The sequence below is a fragment of the Molossus molossus genome, unplaced genomic scaffold, assembly GCF_014108415.1.
Source record: "Molossus molossus isolate mMolMol1 unplaced genomic scaffold, mMolMol1.p scaffold_m16_p_16, whole genome shotgun sequence".
Classification (NCBI taxonomy): Eukaryota; Metazoa; Chordata; class Mammalia; order Chiroptera; family Molossidae; genus Molossus; species Molossus molossus.
The window spans coordinates 42832543-42856613 of record NW_023425351.1 but is presented as its reverse complement, the minus strand read 5'-3'; the positions used below and the strand labels follow the sequence as shown (position 1 = coordinate 42856613).

Below are 24071 nucleotides of genomic sequence, written 5' to 3'. Positions count from 1 at the left end.
AAACAAAACAAACAAACAAAAAAACTCATGACCGAGGCAAAAAAATAAATCTGAGTATTTAATTTAGCCAACTTATTATTTTCAAAAAATACTAGAGCACTTGATGATTATCTAGAATCTTATTCTAGTTACACCATATAGAACACCATAAATAACAGGTCTCTGAAATATGCAAATGCTTTTTTCTACCTGACCCTGTTTTTTGTTTGTTTGTTTGTTTTTCAATTTAAAGCACTCACTGTTTATTAACTGACCAGATTATAAAAATAACCGTGGTAGAAACCTTAATTCATTCCCCTAATAAGCCTGTTGATCTGATCTTCCCTGTTACCAGCATCTCCACCTTCTACAAAATGGGTGGTCTTTTTCTTCATTCCACCTCATGGAGAAGATAATTTGAAGGGCCACAGGAAGTTGTTAGCTTCTTTGAAGCGTTTTCCAACAGTATAAATCTCATGAATCAGATCCTCCATGCAGATGATGCCATATTTACCAAGAGAGCGAGCAATCAATGTGTTATCTGTTAGGGCAATTCGTTTTTTTGTTGATTTTGCCATAACCACGCTTGTAGATCAATTCATTTACTGACTTCAGATTTGGGTACCCCCATGCAATATATGGTTCCACAATCCTCAGCATGTTAATCGAAGCCTTGTTGAGCTTAACAAAGGTGCTGTTGAAGATCTGGCGAAAGCGAAGAAGCTGCAGCACCTTTCGGACCTTTGGGCTCACACCATTGATACCTCTGATCCTGATGACAAATGCCAATTTGGGTTCTGCAGGTACATAGAAGTTGCCAGCTTTTCTTGCCATCCTAGCCATTCGAATCTCAGTTCTGTACATCTGCCTATATTCCTTGTGATAGTGCTTAGCTTTTTCATAGATGAGCTTCCTCCTCGCCTTTCGAAGCATCTTTTCGGCAAACTTCTTTCTCAGGCACTTGATCTTCAGCTCTGCGAAATTCCTTCGCTTTTTCTTAAGGGTTTCTGGCACGGCAGGAACCTTCTTCTGCTTTTTCTTAAGGGTTTCTGAGACGGCAGGAACCTTCTTCTTCTTCTCTTCAGCACCCTCCATGGTCCCAGTCGGAAAAGAGCTACCTGACCCTGATTTTACATGTTTCCTCTGTAACAGGCATAAAACACTATAAGATACATGTAAATTTGAGGAGCAGGCACAGAAAGCCCTACACAGAGCTCTCAAGGTTACAAAGTTGATATGTATATGAGGATTAGTTGATAATGTAGAGGTTTTAAAATTCAGAGTTCTGATTTCTGAACAGTATTCCAGTATTAAATCAAATTCATGGTTGTAACCATTAAAAGAGTAAGTCATTACCACTCCTGGACTTCCAACTGGACGAGAGTCCTCTGGAACATAAAAGATTAATATGGAGCAAGTATATAAAAGAAAACTTAATGATTCACTGCTATAGCTATCAAAATCAATCACAATTATGAGGCATATTAATTTCATACTAACTTATTACTTTAAAAATAATGGAGCTTTGAGTGCCATGTGATGTAAAACAGTGTTAAAGTTTGCCAAATTTATTTAATGCGGAAACCCCGACACAAACTATTTAAAAGGTTAAATCCAAACACTTGCAAGGATATGGTGTAACTGATAGTGTAACACAGGCTTCACTAAGTCCACAGGCCATGAGATAATTTTGTAAATTTTTTAGTAAATATTTTGGAACACAGCTATGCCATTTTTACATATTGTCTTTGGCTGATTTTGCACTAAAACAAGAGAAGGGAGTAGTTGTTACAGAGGTTATATGGCTCACAAGCTTAAAATAAGTACTATATGGCCCCTTAAGAAAGAGCTTGTTGACCCCTGGTAACACATTGCTGTTAGTTTAAATTAATGGTTTTGGTAATAAAAAGTTATCACATTTAACTAATTCCATTTTCAGAAATCTACGCTAAGGAAAAAGGTATTGTTTATATTAAGAATTTAAGCCTGACAGGGTGGCTCAGTTGGATGGAATGTTGTCCTGTGCACCAAAAGGTTGCAGGTTCGATTCTCAGTCAGGGTACATACCTAGACTTCAGGTCAATCCCCGGTCAGAATGCATGAGGGAAGCAACCGATGAATGTTTCTCTCTCACATCCATTTCTTTCTGTTTCTTTCTCTCTCTCCCTCTCACTCTTTCTATGAAATCAATAAAAACATATCCTTGGGTGAAGATACTTTTTAAAAAAGAATTTAACAGCTCTGGCCAAATAGCTCAGTTGGTTATAGTGCCATCCCCATAGCCCAAGGTTGAGGGTTCAATCCCCAATCAGGGCACATACAAGAATAAAGGAATGAATGCATAAATGAGTGGAACAATAAATCTCAATCTCAATCTCTCTCTCTCTCTCCTCTTCCTCTTTCTCTCTAAAAAATAAAAAACTCAATAAATAATAAAAAAATTTTCAAAAAGAATGTAACATAGTTATTTTTAATAGAAAATATTTGAAATGATCTAAATCTCCAAAAATGAGGGCTGGCTAAGAAAACTTTGCTGTATATAAGTGACAAAATATTTTAATTTTTAAATAATATAATAATCTTTAAAATGGTGGTTATGAAGCCTGGGAAAAGTCTTATGACAAACAGAAATTCTAAATATAATTTAATAAAAGATAAAATAAATAGCAGGGGAACAATTAGAAGGACATATGTTAAAAAATTTAGTGGTTTGTTTTGGGTGATGGGCTAATCTTTTATGTGATTTACAGATGTTTTAACTTTCTAAATTAAAATTACTTTTATAACAAAAACTTAAAATATATGCAAATATCTAAAGATGTAAGGTGTTAGGTGATAAACCAGATTATGTTATCCCTCTGCTGAAACACTGCCTAAACAACCCTCTTCGTATTAAATCTAAACTTCTGATAGCCTATAAAGCCACGCCCTATCTGATTCTCACCTTCCCAACCTTTCTCTGCAATATCGCCTCTGTCACTCTCTCCCTGGTGACTATACTCTAGCTACCCTTGAACACATCAAATTCTTTGCTGTCCCTTTAGTCACGTCTCAGCTATCCCACACAGAGGCCTATATCTGACTACCCTATCAAATTAGTTTTTTTTTATTCTTTTTATCAGTTATCTTTGTCTCTTACTATTTAAGATTTATGATTACATAATTTTTTGTTCACCTAATATTAACTCCCTTAGATGGAACCACCTCTACTTTTCATATACAGCCAATGCCAGGTATTTGACACACAGAGAATACTAAAGGTAATGAAAGAATATATGAATAAATTATAACATTTCTCTTTTATTTTTCAAGCGCTTATTAAAATGTACAGCTTCATTTCATACAGAAGCAATTATTTGAGAATGTGCTCTAAATCAAAGAATACTCCAAATACTATTCAAAATAAGATGCATTTTATATATTTTTAAATTATCTTTATTGTTGAATGTAATACAGATGTCCCCCATTTTTGCCCACAATGACCTCCTCTTCCCTGCTCCCACCCCTCTCTTGCCTTCTCCACACTATTGTCTGTGTCCATTTGTTATGCATATATGCATAGTTCTTTGGTTTATCTCTTCCTACCTTCCCCTCCCTTTGAGGTTCCTCAGTCTAACAACCAATTTGTATTTCTTAGTCTCTTCACTTTTTACACCCATTTCCCAAAAGCCCTCCCAACTGGCAACCAACAAAAAGTGCTTTGTGTCTATGAGTCTGTTTGTTTTGCTTGTCCATTTGGTTTGTAGATTCAATTGTTGATAGATGTGTATTCATTGCCATTTTATTGTTTATATATTTGATATTCTTCAAGAAGACCCTTCAGCATTTCACATAGTACTGTGTTCTACTTGGTGCCACCAGGCATTAGCTACAAAGTGCTCTGCAGATGGCTGCTACTTGTGCTGGGCTTGGTGCCCAGAGAAAGCCAAACTGTGAACCAAGGCTGGCTGCTTTTAGTACTAGGCCTGAAGCCATTTAACGAAAGGTATGGGGCTTGCTGAGATCAGATGCTGCTTGTTTGACAGAATTTAGGAAACACTGAAGCAGGATCCAAGACAGGCCAATCCTATGGTAAAGCCTTTGGAAACAGCTTGGGTGCATGGGAAAGTTGGGTGGGGCAGGGCCTCAGGGAATCACCAGAGAGGGCAAACAGTGTGAGCCAGGTTGCTGGCATCCCAGATATGGCAGCTGTCTGCCGCCCTGGGGAAGGTCTCACCCAAGGAACAACAACCTCCACCAGCACATCTGTCCAGGAGAAAGCTGCCCCTCCAGCTCTCGCCCTGATGCCAAACAACTCATTCTTCCCCCTAGGTCTCTGTCACCTTTCAAGCTACATCCCCCAATGCTAGAGCCCAGAAAGAGCAAGTCTGTGCGTGGGCCCTTTAAGAGGAACTGCCTGGGACTTCAGAAGCCTCAGCCTCAGTTCCTGCTGGTTTTTACAGCCAGAAGTGATGGGGACTTCTCTTCCTGGCACTGGAACCCTGAGCTGGGGGACCTGGTTTGGGGCAGGGACCCCTCACTCCTCAGGGAGGACCGTCACAGCCAAGGTATCCTCCTGATTTTTATTCTCCACACGTGGGTGTGGGACCAGCTTGTCAGCGCCTCTGCCTGTCCTACCAGTCTCGATGTAGCCTCTTCTTTAATTTTGTAATTGTAGGACTTTCATTCTTGATTTCGGGTGGTTCTGAATGATGGTTGTTCTGTAGTTTAGTTGTAATTTTGATGTCAAATATGATGCACTTTAATTACTGATAATAAACAAGATCCACTTCCTAGCCTGGGTTTCAATATTCCAATGTGATACTACTTCATGTATGCTGTTTGGGTTATGCCTTTTATCTGATTACATAATACGGGATAATTGGTGATGTTTGAATAGTCAACAAAAAAATAGGAAGAAGAAAAATATTCTTAATTAATATCGACATTTTGCTGTAGATGAGACACCTAATATTTAAGGAATTAAACCCCAGTTATTTCAACACATATATCTACACTGTGGCCACATGAAGCTGGTCTCCAGGAACAAGTGTATTTTTTTAACAACATAATTGTCATCCCATTCTGTATACACATTTTCTTTATATCTTATGATGAGCCTTTTCATGTGTCATTTTTGGTGGATAGCTATTCCTTTCCCATCTCAGATATCTCCATTTGAACTTAAATTGTCTCTTATTCCAATAATTGCAATGTTGACCAGCTTTACTTGGTTTCCTCTCAACTCCATACACGACAAACTGACAAAGCCTAGACTTGTGCCCATACAACAGGTCTCTTGTTTCTGCCCTGGGATCCCACAGCTGACTCCAAGGTATGGAAGAGTGCAGTACCTCACTCAGTGCTCACTAATACATGCACAAGCTGGAACTGCAGCAAAGTTAGTGCCCTGAGGAGTGGAACCTTGACCAATGTTCCTTCCTTCTCAGAAAATCCTTCCCAAGAAAGAAATATCCTGGGAAGAAGTGGTGGCCAACTAGATGATACATATCTATAAAGCTCTCCCTTCTTTCCTGACTCATAACCGTAATCCTGGGACTTAATCCATAACTATGATCCCTAATAATAGTAGCACATAAGCCTCTTCTCTTAGGCTCTGCTGTCTGAGTAGCCCACGACCCTCTTCTATTGTTCCCTCTAGTAAAAGCAACTCTAGTTCTTTTGGGGGAATTATCACACCCCTCCCCTAAAATCACATAGTTTAGTAAGATTATCAATCTAGGTATTCTATACTCTCCTTCCCAAAGGATATACATGTGACTGAAATCAGACATCTTAAATTGATTTCCAATTATCTATTTAAATTTATTTCTATTTGATTTTACTTCGTGCATATAATTTGGCCAACATAACCCACTCTCCTTCCCTTTCTTCAATTCTTTTGCTATCATTTGTGGACCTAATAACATTCTCCAGATGTCCAGGAGTCATGTGGAGATGGAGCATAAAAGAGAAAGAATAATAAATAACCATACAAACAGGACAAAGCAACCAGACTATAGAAAACTTAGAAATATATGTCTCAAAATAACAGGGAAAGCTACATAGTACAAGTGATTTCTGAGTGGGATTCTAAAGGAGTAGTTTTTGTAACTAGACAAGAAGCAGTAAGAGTCATTCCAGAAATAGACAACTGTACAAAACCATGTATAAGACAGAGTATGGTATATTTAGGAATATGCAAGTTCAGCTTGAGCTAAAGATATGTAGAGTATATAACTAGATCATTAATGCTCATTCTAAAGAATTAATATTTTATTCTGCAACTTTCAATCTGGAGGGAATGAAATCTCAAATGTGCATTTCAGAAACAGCAAAATGAGTGGAATACGAACTGAGGGGTTGGAAGCAAAATAGGTAAACAATGCTATTTGGTAACACTACTTTTACAATTAATCAGGCATTCAGGATATAAACCACAAAAGCATAACCTTTGAAAGTTAAAAACAACATTTTATAATTAAATAAGTGTAAGATATAAAATAACATTTTATAACTAAATAAATTTAAAATAGACGTAACTGGCTCAGTGTCTTGAGCCACTGAAAGGATACAATAGATACAATTACTGATTAAATGGACTGCATACAATAAGGAATGGGATTGAAGAGAAGATAGCAATTTGGGAAATGGGAAATTTGGGGTATCCATGGGACATCAAAGTAAAGGTATTTGTTTATAGTCAAAATATATTGGCTAACATTTTTTTTGTGAGACTCCTGGGGCTCAAATTGTAATTGAACTATACAGAAAAAAGAAGTTATATTAATCAAATTATAACCATAAGAAAAACAAAAACAGAAAAAAATGTAATAATGATAATATAATAAACAATGAAAATAATTCAGATAGAATGAACTGTGGCCAAATAATATTAACAACAACAACAACAACAACAACAACAACCTGAGGACTATGCACATTAGGAAATTAGATGGTTATGGGCAGAGCAACAAGAGAAAGATCAATTTGAAAAGAGAATTTGATTTATTTTTATTTATTATCCTCACTTGAGGACATTTTTCCATTTTTTGTTCAGATAGTATGGGAGGGAGAGAGAGGAAGAGAGAGAGAGAGAGAGAAACATCGACATGAAAGAGACACATCGAGTGGCTGCCACCTGCACGACCAACCAGGGTTGGGGAAAAACTGCAACCGAGATACGCGCCCTTAGGGGGAACCGAACCTGGGTCTCTCTGGACTGCAGGCTGATACTCTAACCACTGGGCCTAACTGGCCAGGGCTGAAAAGGGAATTTTAAAAAGGTCAGAAGGTTAGAATCAAGATACAAAAAAATAGAAAACAAAACTCAAGACACAGCGTATCTTTTTCTTCTGTATTTTCAAGAGAATGGTCCAAAGCACCAAATGCTGATCAAATCAAGGTTTTAAAAACATTTGATTTTGTGTATAAAACAATAGTTTTTTAACTGTGAAGTTTTGTTCCTATTGATTCTCTTTCCTCTAAGTTGGTTATCATTGTTCTCAGTTAATTTATAAATAGAGGCAAAAGGTCACAATAAGGTTCAGGATTATAACCTATTGACTTGGGAAAAAACGGTAGCTTCCTTTTCCCAATAATTTCAACAGAAGTCTTGCAAATAAATCTCCTTGGAATGGCTTGGTTCATATGATCATCCCCAAATCAGTCACTTTAATAAAGAAACAAACTATAATTTCCAGGCATGTGTCACATATTTTACTTTTTTTTTTTTTTTTTTAATATTTTTTATTGATTGATTTCAGAGAGAGAGGAAAGGAGAGGGAGAGAGAGATAGAAACATCAGTGAGAGAGACCATCGACTGGCCACCTCCTGCATGCCCGCCACTGGGGATTGGGCCCACAACCTGGGCATATGCCCTGACCGGGAATTGAACCAGTGACCTCTTGGTGCATGCTCAACCCCTGAGCCACACCGGCTGGGCACGTGTCACATGTCCAAGCCTATATCTATCTTGTGACATCAATCCAACTTGAATCATATGGCTTACAGATATTATCAGATAAGGAGAAAATAAATGCTGAAGAAGCAAAATGAAATAATCACACTTCACACCTATGAGTCAGTACAGTAACTGATCATAATATTGTGATTTTTTAAATAGTTTAATGTAATTGCAAACTTCAATGTTGTAAAAATGGTTTAAGAAAATCCAAAATAACCTTAAACACAGTCCCCCAGTTGTCTAAATTTGGATACAATTGCTTTACACAAAGAGAGGCACATCTGTGTGGGGGTGTGTCTGTGTGTGCATGTATAGAATCTTTTACTGATCCATCTGAGCATACAACGGATACATGGTGCCCATTTATCTCTAAATATGCCAGTGGGTATTTACTAAGAACAAATACATGCTCTTACATGAATACTGTTTTTGAACAAAAGTGGTAAATAATTTTTTAATCTTTCCTAATATTGAAAAAACTTAAAAAAAAAAAAAAAAAAAAGGTGTGCCTCACAAAGTCTCTTAATATTCCTGGAAAGAAGAGATATTTCCATTACAAATAAAAAGAAAACACAACATCACTAAAATGAAGTAAGTATTGCTCGGTCCATTTCTTTTACAACATGTGATTTTCATTATTAAGAATTTTTTAGTACTGGCCAGTTGTCACAGAAGAGATTCAAATTAACTTAAAAAGTTTTCCACTCCCAGATGAATAATAATCAATGTTTACAACCCTTGACAAAGTAAACCAACTGATTATACAGCCACCCTCCCACTGCCCCAGAGTCGGCCAAGTCCAGACAATAGAGTGCCAAAGCACAAATGCTTAACATCCAAGATGGTGATGGTATATGGGAAGATAGCATGAATTCTTCACAGGAATCTTAGCAGAGTTCATCTGAATTTGGCATACTCCAAGCCTCATTTTCTCCATCTTGAAGATCAAAGGGTATAGGGGCCAAATATATGGTGACAGAAGATGATCTGACTTTGGCTTGTGGGCACACAATGCAATATAAAGATCATGTATCATAGAACATATACCTAAACCCTATATGATCCTATTAAACAATATCATCCCAACAAATCTAATTTAAAAATAAAGTAAAATTTAAAAATGAAAGGGTTTTACATCAGGCCAAGATAAAGTAATAGGACCAGATTTACCTTTCCAATGTGAAACAACCAAAATATTGGGAGAATATATGAGACAAAGGTATACAAAACACTGAAAATCAGGCGACAAATGACTGGGGATCAGGACATATGAAAAACAAGTGAGGTGTGCCTACAAGTCCCAGTTTACTGCCTTGAAAGAACTTCCAGGATATAGTGCAGAGAGAGGAACCAAGCAAAGCCCAGCACCCCTAAGTAGAGGAAACAGAGCTAGAGTTCTCAGGAAAGAGTAACAAAGAGAAGAGAGATACAAAAGAGAGAACACCACAGATCTTTTTTTTTTTTTAATTAATTTTAGAGAGAGAAGGGAGAGAGAGAGAGAGACAGAAACATTGATGAGAGAGAACATCGATTGGCCACCTCCTGCATGCCCCCCACTGGGGATCAGGCCCACAACTTGGGCATGTGTCCTGACCAGGAATCAAACTGGCGACCTCCTGGTGCATGGGTCGACACTCAAGCACTGAGCCACACTGGCCAGACAAACACCACAGATCTTTAAAGGGTCAAGAAATCAACAGAGGAAAAAAAGAGGAGTGAATATACAAATGGCCAATAGGCACAAGAAAAGCTGTTCAACATCATTGATTATTAGGGACATACAAATCAAAATCATAAAGGAATTCTATTTCATACCCACTTAGGATGGGTACCCACTCAAAAACAAACAAACACACCCCACAAACAAAGTAACAAATGTTGGCAAGCATAAGGAACAATAGGAACCCTAGTACTTTGCTAGTAGAAATACAAGATGGTTCTGGGGATGTGGCAACAGTGAGGACCTTCCTCAAGAAGTTTAAAATAGACTTACCATATGACCTAACAATTCTACTGCTAAGTATATACCCAAAAGAATAAAAAATAGGTACTCAAAACAGTGTGTGTGTGTGTGTGTGTGTGTGTGTGTGTGTGTGTAGTATATGCATACACAAGTTCATAGCAGCACTATTCACAACTGGCAAAAGGTGGAAGCAATGTATATATCAGATGAGTAGGTATAAAATATTACTTGACTACAAAAAAAATGAAGTACTGATATATGCTACAATGTAGTAGATGAGCCTTGAAAACATGCTAAGTGAAAGAAGCAAGACAAAAAAAAGTCACCTTATTCAAGTGGTAAATGAAAATAAGAATGGAAACATTCAGAAAAATAGAAGAGAAACCAAAGCAGCAGCAAAGGGAAGAAAGAAAGAGAGAAATCCACTTGGTTAAATATTGCTACCAAGTAAGATAAAATAAAGACTCCTAACTGCCATCTGAATATAACAATGTTTAGGTTACCAGTAATTTAATAAAGAGCAGTTTTAGTGGACTTGGGGGAGCAAAAAACTGACTGGAGTGAATGTAAAAACAGGAGAAGAAATGGAGACAGTGGATATACATAATTCTTTTGAAAAGTTTTCCTGCAAAGAGGAAAAAGAAATGTAGTGGTAGCTGGTAAGGAGAAAGTGGGATCCAAGGAAAATTTTGTTTCATTTTTTGAGATGAGAGAAGGGAAGAAAAAAAAAGCAGGGATGTTGCCCTGGCCGGTTTGGCTCAGCGGTTAGAGCGTCAGCCTGCGGTCTGGAGAGACCCGGGTTCGGTTCCCGCTAAGGGCACGTACCTCGGTGGCAGTTTGTCCCCAGCCCTGGTTGGTCGTGCGGGTGGCAGCCACTCGATGTGTTCCTTTCACATCGATGTTTCTCTCTCTCTCTGTTCCTCTCTCTCCCTCCCACTCTACCTGAACAAAAAATGGAAAAATGTCCTCGGGTGAGGATAAAAAAAAAAAAAAAAGCAGGGATGTTTAAGGCTGGAGGGAATGATGCAGCAAAAAGGGAAAAGAGCAATACAAGTGAATGACCATGGATTTACTAGAATGATGTCCTTGAGTAGGGTGAAGAAATGGGATCAAGTGAACAAGCTTTAGACATGAACGTGACTCATGACTATTTCATCTATAGTAGCAATTCAGATTATTGAAAGATAAGAAAAGGTGGTTGTAAAGTGCATGAGAGTTTCTTCTCATAGCCTCACTCTTTTCAAATAAATGGGAAGTAAAGTCATTATCCATGAATTGGCTTTAAAAAAAAAATTTATTGTTGACAGTATTACTGCTATTCCTCATCCCCTCCACCCAGCTACAGCCACAACTCAGGCCTTTCCCACACTACTTACTGTCTGTGTCTGTGAGCTATGCATACATGCATATATGTACTTTGGTGAATCTCTTCCTGTCCTCTCCTTATCCCTTCCCTCTGAGATGTCATTCTATTCCATGCTTCCATGCCTCTGGACCAATTTTGTTTGTCAGCTTATTTTGTTCATTAGATTCCACATGAAATGGCGTTGGAGGAGTGAGAGTGAAGGATGGGGGAGGGTTTAAAGAAAGGACACAGCGAGAAACAGTTTAAGAACAGTGCTTCTTCCAACTTGAATGTGCTTAGGAAACACTTACAGAATTTTATTAAAATGCAGATTAAACCATTACCCTCAATTCATATTTGACAAAGGAGGCAAAAGCATAAAATGCAATAAAGAGTCTCTTCAATAAATTGTGTTGAGAAACCTAGACAGGAACATACAAAAAAATGGAACTAGACCACCAACTTACACCATACACAAAAATAAACTCAAGATGGATAAAAGACTTAAATGTAAGTCGTGAAACCATAAAATCCTAGAAGAAAATATAGGCAGCAAAATTTCAGACATCTCACCTAGCAGAATTTTTACTGATACATTGTATAGGGCAAGAGAAGCAAAGGGAGAAAAAAAAGCATATGGAACTATATCAAACTAAAAAGTTTCTGCACAGCAAAAGAAACCATCAACAAAATAAAAAGGGATCCCAACTGTTTGGGAGAATATATTTGCCAGTGATACATCTGATAAGGGGTTAATTTCCAAACTATATAAAGAACTGATACAACTGAACAAGAGGAAGATAAACAGTTAAAAAATGGGGAAAGGACCAAAACACTTCTGCAAAGAGAACATACAGATGGCCAAGCAACATATGAAAAAATGCTCATCACTAATTATCAGAGAGATGAAAATTAAAACCACAATGAGATATCACCTCACACCTGCCAGAATGGCTACCATCAACAAATCAACAAATGACAAGTGCTGGTGAGGGTGTAGAGAAAAGGGAACCCTAGTGCACTGCTGGCAGAAATGCAGACTGATGTGGCCACTATGAAAAACAATATGAAGTTTCCTCAAAGAATTGAAAATGAAAGTGCCTCACTGGCTGGTTTTGCTCAGTGGTTAGTGTCAGCCCGGGAACCAATGAGTCACAGGTTCTGTTCCAGTCAAGGGCATGTACCTCGGTTGTGGTTCATCCCTGGCCCTGGTAGGGGTCATGCAGGAGGTAACCAGTCGATGTGTCCATCTCACATCAATGTTTCTTTCTCTCTCTGTCTTTCCTACTCTATCTGAAGAAAAATGGAAAAAATATCCTCAGGTGAGGAATTTAAAAAAAAAAAAAAAAAAAAATGGAAGTGCCATTTGACCCAGTAATCCCACTTCTAGAAATATATCCTAAGAAGCCTGAAACACCAATCAGAAAGAATATAAATACCCCTATGTTAATAGCAGCACTATTTACAATAGTTAAGATCTGGAAACAGCCCAAGTGTCCATCAACAGATGAGCTGATTAAAAAAAAAAAAACAACACAAAAGTGGTGTGGAATACTATGCAGCTGTAACAAAAGAAGGACCTCTTACCCTTTGAGATAGCAGAGAGGGACCTGGAGATTATTATGTTAAGTGAAATAAGGCAGTCAGAGAAAGACAAGTATCACATGATCTCACATATATGTGGAATCTAATGAACAAAATAAACTGATGAACAAAATAGATTCAGAGACATGGAAACAGGGATAGACTGTCAAACTTCAGAGGGAAGGCAGAGTGGGGACAGGAAGAGATAAACCAAAGAACTTATCTATATAACCAATGGTCACAAACAACAGTGTGTTGAGAAGGGATGGGGAGTGGGGAGAAGGGGGTCACTGAGGGGAAAAAGGGAGACATATGTAATACTTTCAACAATAAAAGTAAATTTTAAAAATGCAGATTGTGATTTGATAAGATCTAAGTGTGAAACTTGAGATGATGAATTTCTAACAAGCTCCCAGGTGATGCTAATGCTCTGCTCCAAAGTAATCACATTTCAAATAGCCAGGGTATGAGAGAGCAAAGAGGATATATGGACTAGGGGGAAAGGGAATGATTGCCAAGAAGCAGTAAAACCTTCTTTTAGCATAGTGGTCATGAAATTACAGTGAGATTAGTCACCATAAATATGTTTTTTAATTCAAACAGTTGTTACCTGGGACAGTAATAATCTCACCTTAAATAGCTATTGTTATTATCATTATATCTAAATGCAAAAAAAAAAAAAAAAAGGAATAGACCTGTGATTCTTACAATCTTTTTTCAGGTTGCAAAATAAAAATAATACCACTTTTAATGTACTGGGCATTACTCTAAACACTTCTTAGGCTTCATCTCATTAATTTTAACAACAACCCAAGGGCATAGGTTAGGCACTAAACTCATTTTATAGATGTTAACATTGAGCCCTAAAAAAATGAAGTAAGATCATAAAAGCAAATAAGCTCAGAAGGTAGGATTCAAAACCACGTCTGTTTGTCTATAAAACTATGCTCTTCTAACCTTTGTTGTATAGTACCTCTCAAAAAAGCTATATCTATTCTAGTATCCACTAACAGCTTCTAATAAAATACATAATTCAAGTAAATATCCAATTTTCCTCAAACCCTTTAAGTCCTAAGTATTATTCTTTCCTCCAATGTATGGTTAAATTTTACTGGAATCTCTTTTAGTTCCTATGTCTTCTTTAAGTTAGCTTTATCTCTATTCACGTTATTTTCCACCCTCTAATACTATGCAGTGGACAGTGATTAAATGTTTATTAGTTATAAAAAAGATTAAAAAACAGTGATAGAACTTTTCCTATTTTAAAGTCAGAATAAAGTATGTCAGTTTGTATTAACTAAATTAAAGTCTGTTATAATTTATGTTTCTTTAAAGCAAATTAGCTCAATTGTGATTCATAAATAGAGCAATGATATCTGCCAATATATAACCCAAAGTCTGTGTTATGTTGTGTTGGTTCAGATGCAGTTTTTCTTGGCACGTTTTGAAGCTGTCAGCTTTTTCACAGTTAAAGAGAGAGCTTTTGCAACAGATGACGATCTCAAAGGAAAGGCTGATAATCCCATAAATAACTTTCCTTTCATTCAAGTGGTCAGTTAATGATTCAGGGGCTTCATCTTCCATATGTTAAGGTATCTGAAGAAGATGGGAGTGTGGAAAAATATGCTAAGACATTTACCTTATGGTTTTAAATAATAAAAAAGTCTATACACAGGTTCTTTACTTTTTTTTTCAAGTTGAAAATACCAATCTTGAAAACAAATTTATCAAAGATCTACGTCTCAAAAAAAAATCACGAGCCCTAGTATTGAAGACTGTCCTGACAAGGATGCTGATTACAACTGCCACAGGAGATTTAACTCTACTAGAATTTTTACTAAAACTGTTGCTATTTATCTTAATACTCTGGTTATAAAGTTCCATATGTTTTGAGTAACTGCTTCTAACTCTATTTTCCCTTAATTTTATGTGCAAAATGCAAGGCTTTTCAGAAATGCATTACAGGAGAAATGCTTATACTGTAGAAGGTCATTACCATCTCTCTCTTTCAAGCTTGTTTGTGTGTGATACTATACACAAGAGCTCTCGAAAGTTTCAATAAAATTCTCATTTCAATAATCATGATCAATATTAACTTTGAATTACTTATAATCTTAAATATATATATGTTCACATATATGCATATGTATATATATACAGGGGTAGGCAAAAGTAGTTTTACAGTTGTTCATATGGAAAATAATACAATATTAATAAATAATATTACAAGAGCCCAGCCGGTGTGGCTCCATAGTTGAGCATCAACCCATGCACCAAGAGGTTGCCGGTTCGATTCTCAGTCAGGGCACATGCCCAGATTGTGGGCCAAATCCCCAGTGGGGGGCACGCAGGAGGCAGTCAACTGATGTTGTCTCATGGGTGTTTCTATCTCTCTCTCCCTCTCTCTCTCCCTCTCAAATCAATAAAGAAAAAATAATTTTTTAATAATACAAGAATCAATTGTTTCACATATTCAAACTGTAAAGCTACTTTTGCCCTCCCCTGTATACTTCAGGAGAGAGAGAGAATATAAGAGCACTTTCTATGTACCTGGCCTGACCAGGATTTACCTATCTCAAAATCACCTAAAGTGATTACTTTAGACACCTAATGATTTGACATCATAAACAGTCTCAAAATACAATAAAGATGTGTAATGCCACCAGAACACTTGAAAGACACACTTTACATTAAATGCCCTTCTTTACGCATACTACACTACTAATTGGAGACTTCCTAATTTATGTAAGACCATTCTTACCATATTTCATCTTTATATGGAAACCTGTTCTCAGTTATTCAATAATTAATTCTATCAACATTCTATAGGCACTAAAGATACAAAGAATAATTACAACAGAATAACTGCCCTTATCAATAGTTATTTAGCAGAGACAATGAAGTAAACAATTAAGAAGAGCAATGCCTTAGACATGGACAGAGTTTAATCAAAACAAAGTTGCAGACTTTGGAGTCAATGGTGTAGTCTGAATCTGGCACTGACACCGACTGTACATGTTCTTGACTTCAGCACTTCATTGCAGATTTCTTTCCTTTTTTTCCCCTTTATATTGAATTTACTGGCATGACAATGGTTAACAAAATTATATGTTTCACATGCACAATTATAAAACACATCAACTGTACACTGTATTTGTGTTCACCACTCCAAGTACCCTTCCATCACCATTTATTCCTCCATACTGTCCCCTCCAGTCACCCCAACCCCTCCCCGCCAGCAATGACCACAATGTGGTCCTTGTCCACAAGTCTCTCTCTCTCTCTTTGCTAAATCATACCAAGCCCCCAACATCCCTAACCTGACAGCTGTCACCTCTCCCTATCTGTGAGTTTGTCTCTATTTTGCTTGTTAGTTCATTTTGTTCATTAGATTTCACATATGAGTGAAATCATATAGTACTTTTTTCTCCAACAGAATTATTTCACCTAGAATAATGTTCTCAAGGTCCATCCATGCTGTTTTAAGGATACGATTTCCTTGTTTTTTAAAACCGAGGCTAGAGGTAGGGAACCTTTTTTCTGCCAAGGGCCATTTGGATATTTATAACATCATTCGTGGGCCCATACAAAATTTTCAATTTATAAATTAGCCTGATATATGTGGTCAGGCTAATTTGGTGAGGCATGTGATGTTAGCTGATACTGATTTCACAGGCTTTATATAGCCTATAAGCCAGACGTTCCCCAACACAGTAGATCCACTCATCTACTGATGGATATAAGGCTGCTTCAAAATTCTGGCTATTGTAAATAATGATGCAATAAACATAGGGGTGCATATATTCTTTCGAATTAGAGTTTCAAGTTTAGTCAAATAATTTCCAGAAGTGATATCTGATAACTGGATCATAGAGCAATTCCACTTTTTATTTTTTGAGGTAACGCCATACTGCTTTGCACAGTGATTTCACCAATCTCTATTCCCCATAACAGTACACCAGAGTTCCCTTTACTCCACATCCTCACCAACACTGTTTGTGGACTTACTGATGATAGCCATTCTGACAGACGGGAGTTGACATCTCATTGTGGTTTGAATTTGCATCTCTCTAATGATTAGTGACATTGAGCATCTTTTCATATATCTACTGGCCATCTGTATGTTCTCTTTGGAGAAGTGTCTGTTCAGGTCCTTTATCCACTTCTTAATTGGATTGTTTGGGATTTTTTGGTGTTAAGTTTTATAAGTTCCTTATAAATTTTGGATATTAAGCCCTTATCAGATGAATCGGCGAATATGTTCTCTCATTCAGTGGGTTGTCTTTTCATTATGTTGATGGTTTCCTTTGCTGTGCAAAAACTTTTTTAGTTTGATGTAGTCCCATTTGTTTATACTTTTGTTTCCCTTGCCCAAGGAGATATATCAGAAAAAAATATTGTTACAAGAATTGTTCGAGATTTTACTGCCTATTTTTTATTCAAAGATTTTTATGGTTTCGAATCTAACATTTAAGTCTTTAATCCATTTTGTGTTTATTCTTGTGTATGGTGTAAGAAGGTTCTAGTTTCATTTTTTGCATTATCTGTCCAACTCTCCCATTATTATTTATTAAATAAACTATCTTTACCCCATTGTATGTTTTTGTCTCTTTGTCAAATATTGACTAAAAAACAGTGGGTTGCCCTGGCCAGTTTGGCTCAGCAGTTAGAGCATCGGCCTGCGGTCCAGAGAGACCCAGGTTTGGTTCCTGCTATAGGGACATACCTCGGTTGCAGTTTGTCCCCAGCCCTGATTGGTTCGTGCAGGAGGAAGCCACTGGATGTGTTCCTTTCATGTCGACATTTCTCTCTCTCCCTCCCATTCTCTCTGAATAAAAAATGGAAAAACGGCCCTGGCCAGTTTGGTTCAGCAGTTAGAGCATCGGCCTACGGTCCAGAGAGACCCGGGTTCGGTTCCTGCTAAGGGCACGTACCTCGGTTGCAGTCTGTCCCCGGCCCTGGTTGGGTCGTGCGGGTGGCAACCACTAGATGTGTCCCTTTCACATTGATGTTTCCCTCTCTCTCTCCCTCCCACTCTATCTGAACAAAAAATGGAAAAATGTCCTCGGGTGAGGATAAAAAAAAAGAAAAAAAAGTGGGTTTATTCCTGGGCAAATTATTCTGTTCTATTGATCTATGTCTGTTTTTATGAAATTACCATGTTTTTATTACAATGGCCTTGTGGTAGAGTTTGATATCAGGTAGTGTGATTGCTCCAACTTCATCATTCTTTCTCAAGATTTCTGTGGCTATTTAGGTGTCTTTTGTGGTTGCATATAAACTTTTGGAATATTTGTTGCAGTTCTGTTAAAAACACCATTGGGATCTTCATAAAAAATACACTGAATCTATAGATTGCTTTGGGTAGTATGGACATTTTTTTTTTTTAATCCTCACTCGAGGCTATTTTTCGATATTTTATTCAGATAGAGTGGGGGCGGGGGGAGAGAGAGAGAGAGAGAGAGAAACATCGACGTGAAAGGGACACATCGAGTGGTTGCCACCCACACGACCCGACCAGGGCCGGAGACAAACTGCAATCTAAGTTACAGCCCTTAGCGGAAACCGAACCCGGGTCTCTCCAGACCGCAGGCCAACACTCTAACCACTGAACCAAACCGGCCAGGGCAGTATGGACATTTTAAGGATGTCAATTCTTCCTACCTGTGAACATAGTATATGTTCATGGATAGGAATAGTCTTTCTTTCAGATTCTTGCTTTTCATTACTTCAAATACTTCATGCCATTCCCTTCTGGCCTGATATGTTTCTTTGAGAAATCACCTGACAATCTTATAGAAGCTCCCTTGTAGGTAACAACCTGTCTCTCTCTTGCAGCTTTTAAGTTTCTCTGTCTTTAAGTTTTGCCATTTTAATTATGATGTCTCTTTGGGTTCATCTTGTTTGGGATTCGCTGCACTTCCTGAATTTGTATGTCTTTTTCCTTTATCAGGTTAGGAAAATTTTTGGTATTATTTCTTCAAATAGGTTCTCGTTCTCTCTCTCTCTCTCCCTCTCTCTCTCTCTCTCTCTCTCTCCCTCCCTCCCTCCCTTCCTTCTGGTACCCCTATGATTTGGATGCTGTTACACTTCATTTGATACCTAAGGTCCTTTAAGCTATCCTAATTTTTTAAATTATTTTTTCTTTTTGTTGCTCTGATGGGTGTTTTTTTCTTCCTTGTCTTCCAATTCGCTGATTTGAACCTCTGCCTCATCCAAAGTACTATTTATTCCTTCCTGTGTATTATTCATTTCAGATATTAGATTTTTCATTTTTGAGTGGTCCTTTTTCATGCTGTTGAGCATCCTTATAGTCATTTTGAACTCTATGTCAGATAAATTGCTTGCCTCCATTTTACTTAGCTCCTTTTCTGGAGATTTCTCCTGTTTTTTCATTTGGGGCCTGCTTGTCTCCCCATTTTAACAGTCTCTTTGTGTTTGTTTCTAAGTATCAGATAGATGTGCTATGACTCCCAGTCTTTGTGGGGTGGCCTTATGTAGTAGATGTCCTGTTGGGTCCAGTGGCACTATCTCTTTGATCACCTGGGCTGTGAGTTATGTAGGCCCTCCTGTTATAAATTTAGTCTTGATAGATTATGGCCTGTTGGTGCATGGGATTAACTCTCAGCCTGGCTGACTCTTAGGCTCAGCCCAACCACAGCATGTGACTTACTGTGCAGGTGCTGATCACACAAAGCAGAATCTGCCTCAACAGTGCTTGTTGTCTGCCAAGATCTCCCTTTGAATATTTCACTTATTAAGTTTATTGAATCCTGCTCTAATGTTGTCTGAAGCTGGTCACTGGATTTATTGGGTCTGAGCCTCTTGGAAGGAACTCTGATGCAGGCCAATGAAAGACACTGCCTGTGAACGGCCCTCAGCAACCTGTTTGGAGCTACAAGCAAACCATAATTTGTAGCTGCCTCTTCTGGCCCCATATGTGTATGGGAAGGTCCACGCTGCTCACCAAGGCAGCTTTTACCAGCACCAGACCTGGGGTTAGGTCAGCAAAAGTTCCAAGGCACCCAAAGATCTGTGCCTGCCTGCCTCCCTGCAGCTAGCTGCCTGTTAGGCTCAGTCCCTGAAAGAGCCTCTAGCTGTACTCCTCAGCAGGGTGTAAGCTCCATAGGTTGGGGCAAGAGAAAGCCCTGGGGGTAAGGCTATTTGTTTTCCCCAGGCTGATGCCACATAGAAGGGAGTGCTCCATTCAAGAAAGATGGCATCAGTGGTATGGAAGAATGACTCATCACAGGCAACTGGTGGCTGTTCCTCAGCTCTCTCCCTAGAGTCACATATGCCAGGCTCCTCTCATGTGATTCTAGTCTACTCTGTCTTCCCTCCACTGGAGCTCAGAATAAAATTTTGTGCATTGGTCCTTTAAGAGGGCTCCTGTATCTCCAGTGGAATCTGACTCTCCCTGGAAGATAGAAATCCTGCTGCTTTTCACATCCAGATGTTATGCGGGCACCTCTTTCTGGCTCTGGTACTGTGGGCTGAGAAGCCAGCTTGGAGTTTAGATCCCATGCTTCTCAGGGGAAAGCTCCCATCACCTGAGTTATCCCTCCAGAACCTCAACTGTTGTCCATGGCAGCAGAACCAGACCATTTCATGTCTCCACCCAGCCTACCAGTTTTGATGTGGCTTCTTCTGTAAATCCTTGGTTATAAGACTTCTCTTCAGGTAATCTCCAGTTGGTTATTCAGGATGACTGTCCTATATTCCATTGTAATTCCAATTTGGTCCAGGGAGGAGGTGAGTATAACTTCCACCTAGACCAAGACCATCTTGTAACTCTGGAACAGGTTTCTCAAATGTAAAAAATTACATTAACACAACCTAATTTAGAGGGATTTTATAAAGACTTAATAAAACAATGTTTATAAAATGTCTGTTATACAGTAGACTGAAAAAAATAATAGGTGTTGCAATCATCCTTATCATCACCATTATGATTATCATTTTTCAGGGATAAAATTATATGAAGAACTAAGAATAGTTCTCTCTTTAGACTTCTTAAAACCAAAAATGTCATTTAACAGCACAAAATGTTTCTTGAATTGTCTGGCTAATGTAACTGATCCTACAAAGTTGTCTCCTAAGAAGAGTTGGATGTAAGGAAAGAAAGACTCCGCACCCTATGAGGAAGGGGATGCAATACTATAATAGGCACATTTAAGAAATGAAAATCTACCCCTGGCCAGTTTAGCTCAGCGGTTAGAGCGTCGGCCTGTGGTCTGGAGAGACCCGGGTTCGGTTCCCGCTAAGGGCACGTACCTTGGTTGCAGTTTGTCCCCAGCCCTGGTTGGATCATGTGGGTGGCAACCACTCGATGTGTCGCTTTCATGTCGATGTTTCTCTCTCTCTCTCTCCCTCTCAGTCTATCTGAACAAAATATCGAAAAATGTCCTCGGGTGAGGATTAAAAAAAAAAAAAAAAAAAAAAAAAATGAAAATCTAGCAGGGTCAAAATTAACACAATGGTAGTAAAACAGACCTTTGTAGAAGGTTGTTGAGAACACTGGTGTCTGTCTGTCTGTCTGTCTATCTATCTATCTATCTATCTATAGCTTTTCCTCCATTTGTGTATCTCTTCGTGATAGCTGACAGAGAGACAGAAAGAGAATTGCTCTGTCCCTAAAAGCTAATATTTGACTAATGTGCTAATCTGCACAGTAGGCACCCAGTGGGAAAACACTCATTTACCTAATAAGCTAAGGAGGGAAGACTGACAATCCTGAATGATATTATTCCCCAAAAGCGATATTAATTAGAATTAGAGTGCTAAGTACAGAAGTGCACAAGTACAATTCTGATAAACCTCATTGATGGAACATGCATTCTCAGTTTTCTGCTATGGAGACTGTCTGCTACCCTAGTCTCACATATTTCTACCCTAACAAAGCAGTCAGCAAATTATAGTCTGCAAGTCAAAATCAGCCTACTGTATTTGTACAGATCACAAACTAAGAAAGGTTGTTACATTTTTAAATACTTGAAAAACATCAAACGAATAGTGTTGCATGATGTGAAGATTATATGAAATTCAAATTCTAGTGTCTATGAAGCTTTATACAAACACAGTCACATTCGTTCATCTACATACTGTCTACAGCTAGCTGCTTTCCTCCTACAATATCATAGATGAGTAAATGAAATAGAGACTAAAATAGTTATTATCTAGCCTTTTATAAAACTTTTCCCAACCCTTGATCTGAAACAATGTATTAAAAGTATAGTTCCCTAGCTTAATACTGGGAGGTAGTAAATGCCTATCTTCCTTAATAATGTAATAAGTATCAATAATCACCTTAAATGTAAATGGACTGAATGCTCCCATAAAAAGACAGAGTAGCTGGTTGGATAAGAAAGCATGACTCATCTATATGTTGTTTACAAGAGACCCACCTCACAACAAAAGACTCACAAAAATTGAAAGTGAAGGGATGGGAAAAAATCTTCCAAGCAAACAAAAAAGAAAAAAAAAGCTGGGGTAGCAATACTCATATCTGATAAAATAGATTTCAGAATGAAGGCCATAACTAGATACAAAGAAGTCCACTACATAATATTGAAAGGATCTATCCAACAGGAAGATATAACCTTGATAAACATATATACATCCAATATAGGAGCACCAAAATATATTAAAAAACTTCTGGAGGACTTCAAAGGAGAAATCGATAGCAATATAGTCATAGCAGGGGACTTCAACACCCCGCTGTCATTGCTGGATAGATTTTCTAGACAAAAAATTAGCAAGGAAACAGAGACTCTAAATGAAGCACTAGACCAAATGGATTTAATAGATATCTACAGAGAACTACACCCCAAAACTACAGAATTCGCATTCTTCTCAAGTGCACATGGGACATTCTCAAAGATAGACCACATGTTAGGGCACAAACTAAGTCTCTACAAGTTCAAGAAGATTGAAATTATATCAAGCATCTTCTCAGATCACAATGGCATGAAACTAGAAATCAATTGCAAGAAGAACATACAAAGACATTTGAACACACAGAAGCTAAATAGCATGTTATTAAACAATGAATGGGTCACTGAGGAGATCAAGGAAGAAATCAAAAACTTCCTGGAAACCAATGAAAATGAAGACACAACAACACAAAATCTATGGGATGCAGCAAAAGCAGTTCTGAGAGGGAAGTTCATAGCACTACAGGCCTACCTCAAGAAACAAGAAAAATCTCTAATAGACTATCTAAACTCACAACTTAAAGAATTAGAGAGCAAACAAAAGGAAAAGCCCAGAGCAAGTAGAAGGAAGTAAATAGTAAAAATCAGAGCAGAAATAAATGACATAGAGACCAAAAAAACAATTCAAAGGATCAATAAAACAAAGAGCTGGTTTTTTGAAAAGATAAACAAGATCGATGGACCCTTAGCTAGACTCACCAGGAAACGAAGAGAGAGAACCCAAATACACAAAATCAGAAATGAAAGAGGAGAGATAACAACTGACACCACAGAAATACAAAAGATCGTTAACAACTACCATGAACAACTATATGGCAACAAATTCGACAATCTAAGCAAAATGGACACATTTCTAGAAACACATAGTCTCCCAAAACTAGATCAGGAAGAGATAGAAAACTTGAACAGACCAATAACAACAGAAGAAATTGAAGATGTAATCAAGACTCTCCCAGCAAACAAAAGCCCAGGCCCGGATGGCTTCACGGGGGAGTTTTACCCAACATTCAAAGAAGAACTAACACCCATTCTCCTCAAAGTATTTCAAAAAATTCAAGAAGAAGGAAAACTTCCAAACTCATTTTATGAAGCCAGCATAATTCTAATTCCAAAACCAGAAAAAGACACAACAGAGAAAAAAAACTGCAGGCCAATATCCCTGATGAACATAGATGCCAAAATCCTAAACAAAATACTAACAAATCGGATCCAGCAATACACCAAAAAAATTATCCACCATGACCAAGTGGGATTCATCCCAGAGATGCAAGGCTGCTACAATATTCGCAAATCCATAAATGTGATACACCACATAAATAAAATGAAGAATAAAAACCACATGATCATATCAATAGATGCTGAAAAAGCCTTCGACAAAATCCAGCATCCGTTTCTGATAAAAACGCTCAGCAGTGTGGGAATAGAGGAATCGTATCTAGACATAATAAAGGCCATATATGAAAGACCTACAGCCAACATCATACTCAATGGGCAAAAACTAAAAGCATTTCCCTTAAGAACAGGAACAAGGCAAGGATGCC

At 37.9% G+C, this 24071-nt stretch overlaps 1 protein-coding gene and 1 pseudogene across 6 annotated transcripts in view; both read right to left on the bottom strand.

The window, feature by feature from the left end:
• The window catches only part of VPS13B (vacuolar protein sorting 13 homolog B), an 867799-nt gene that overhangs the window by 535890 nt on the left and 307838 nt on the right, over nt 1-24071 (bottom strand). The gene's annotated exons all lie outside the window — the stretch shown is intronic.
• LOC118631430 lies at nt 285-1090 on the bottom strand (annotated as a pseudogene).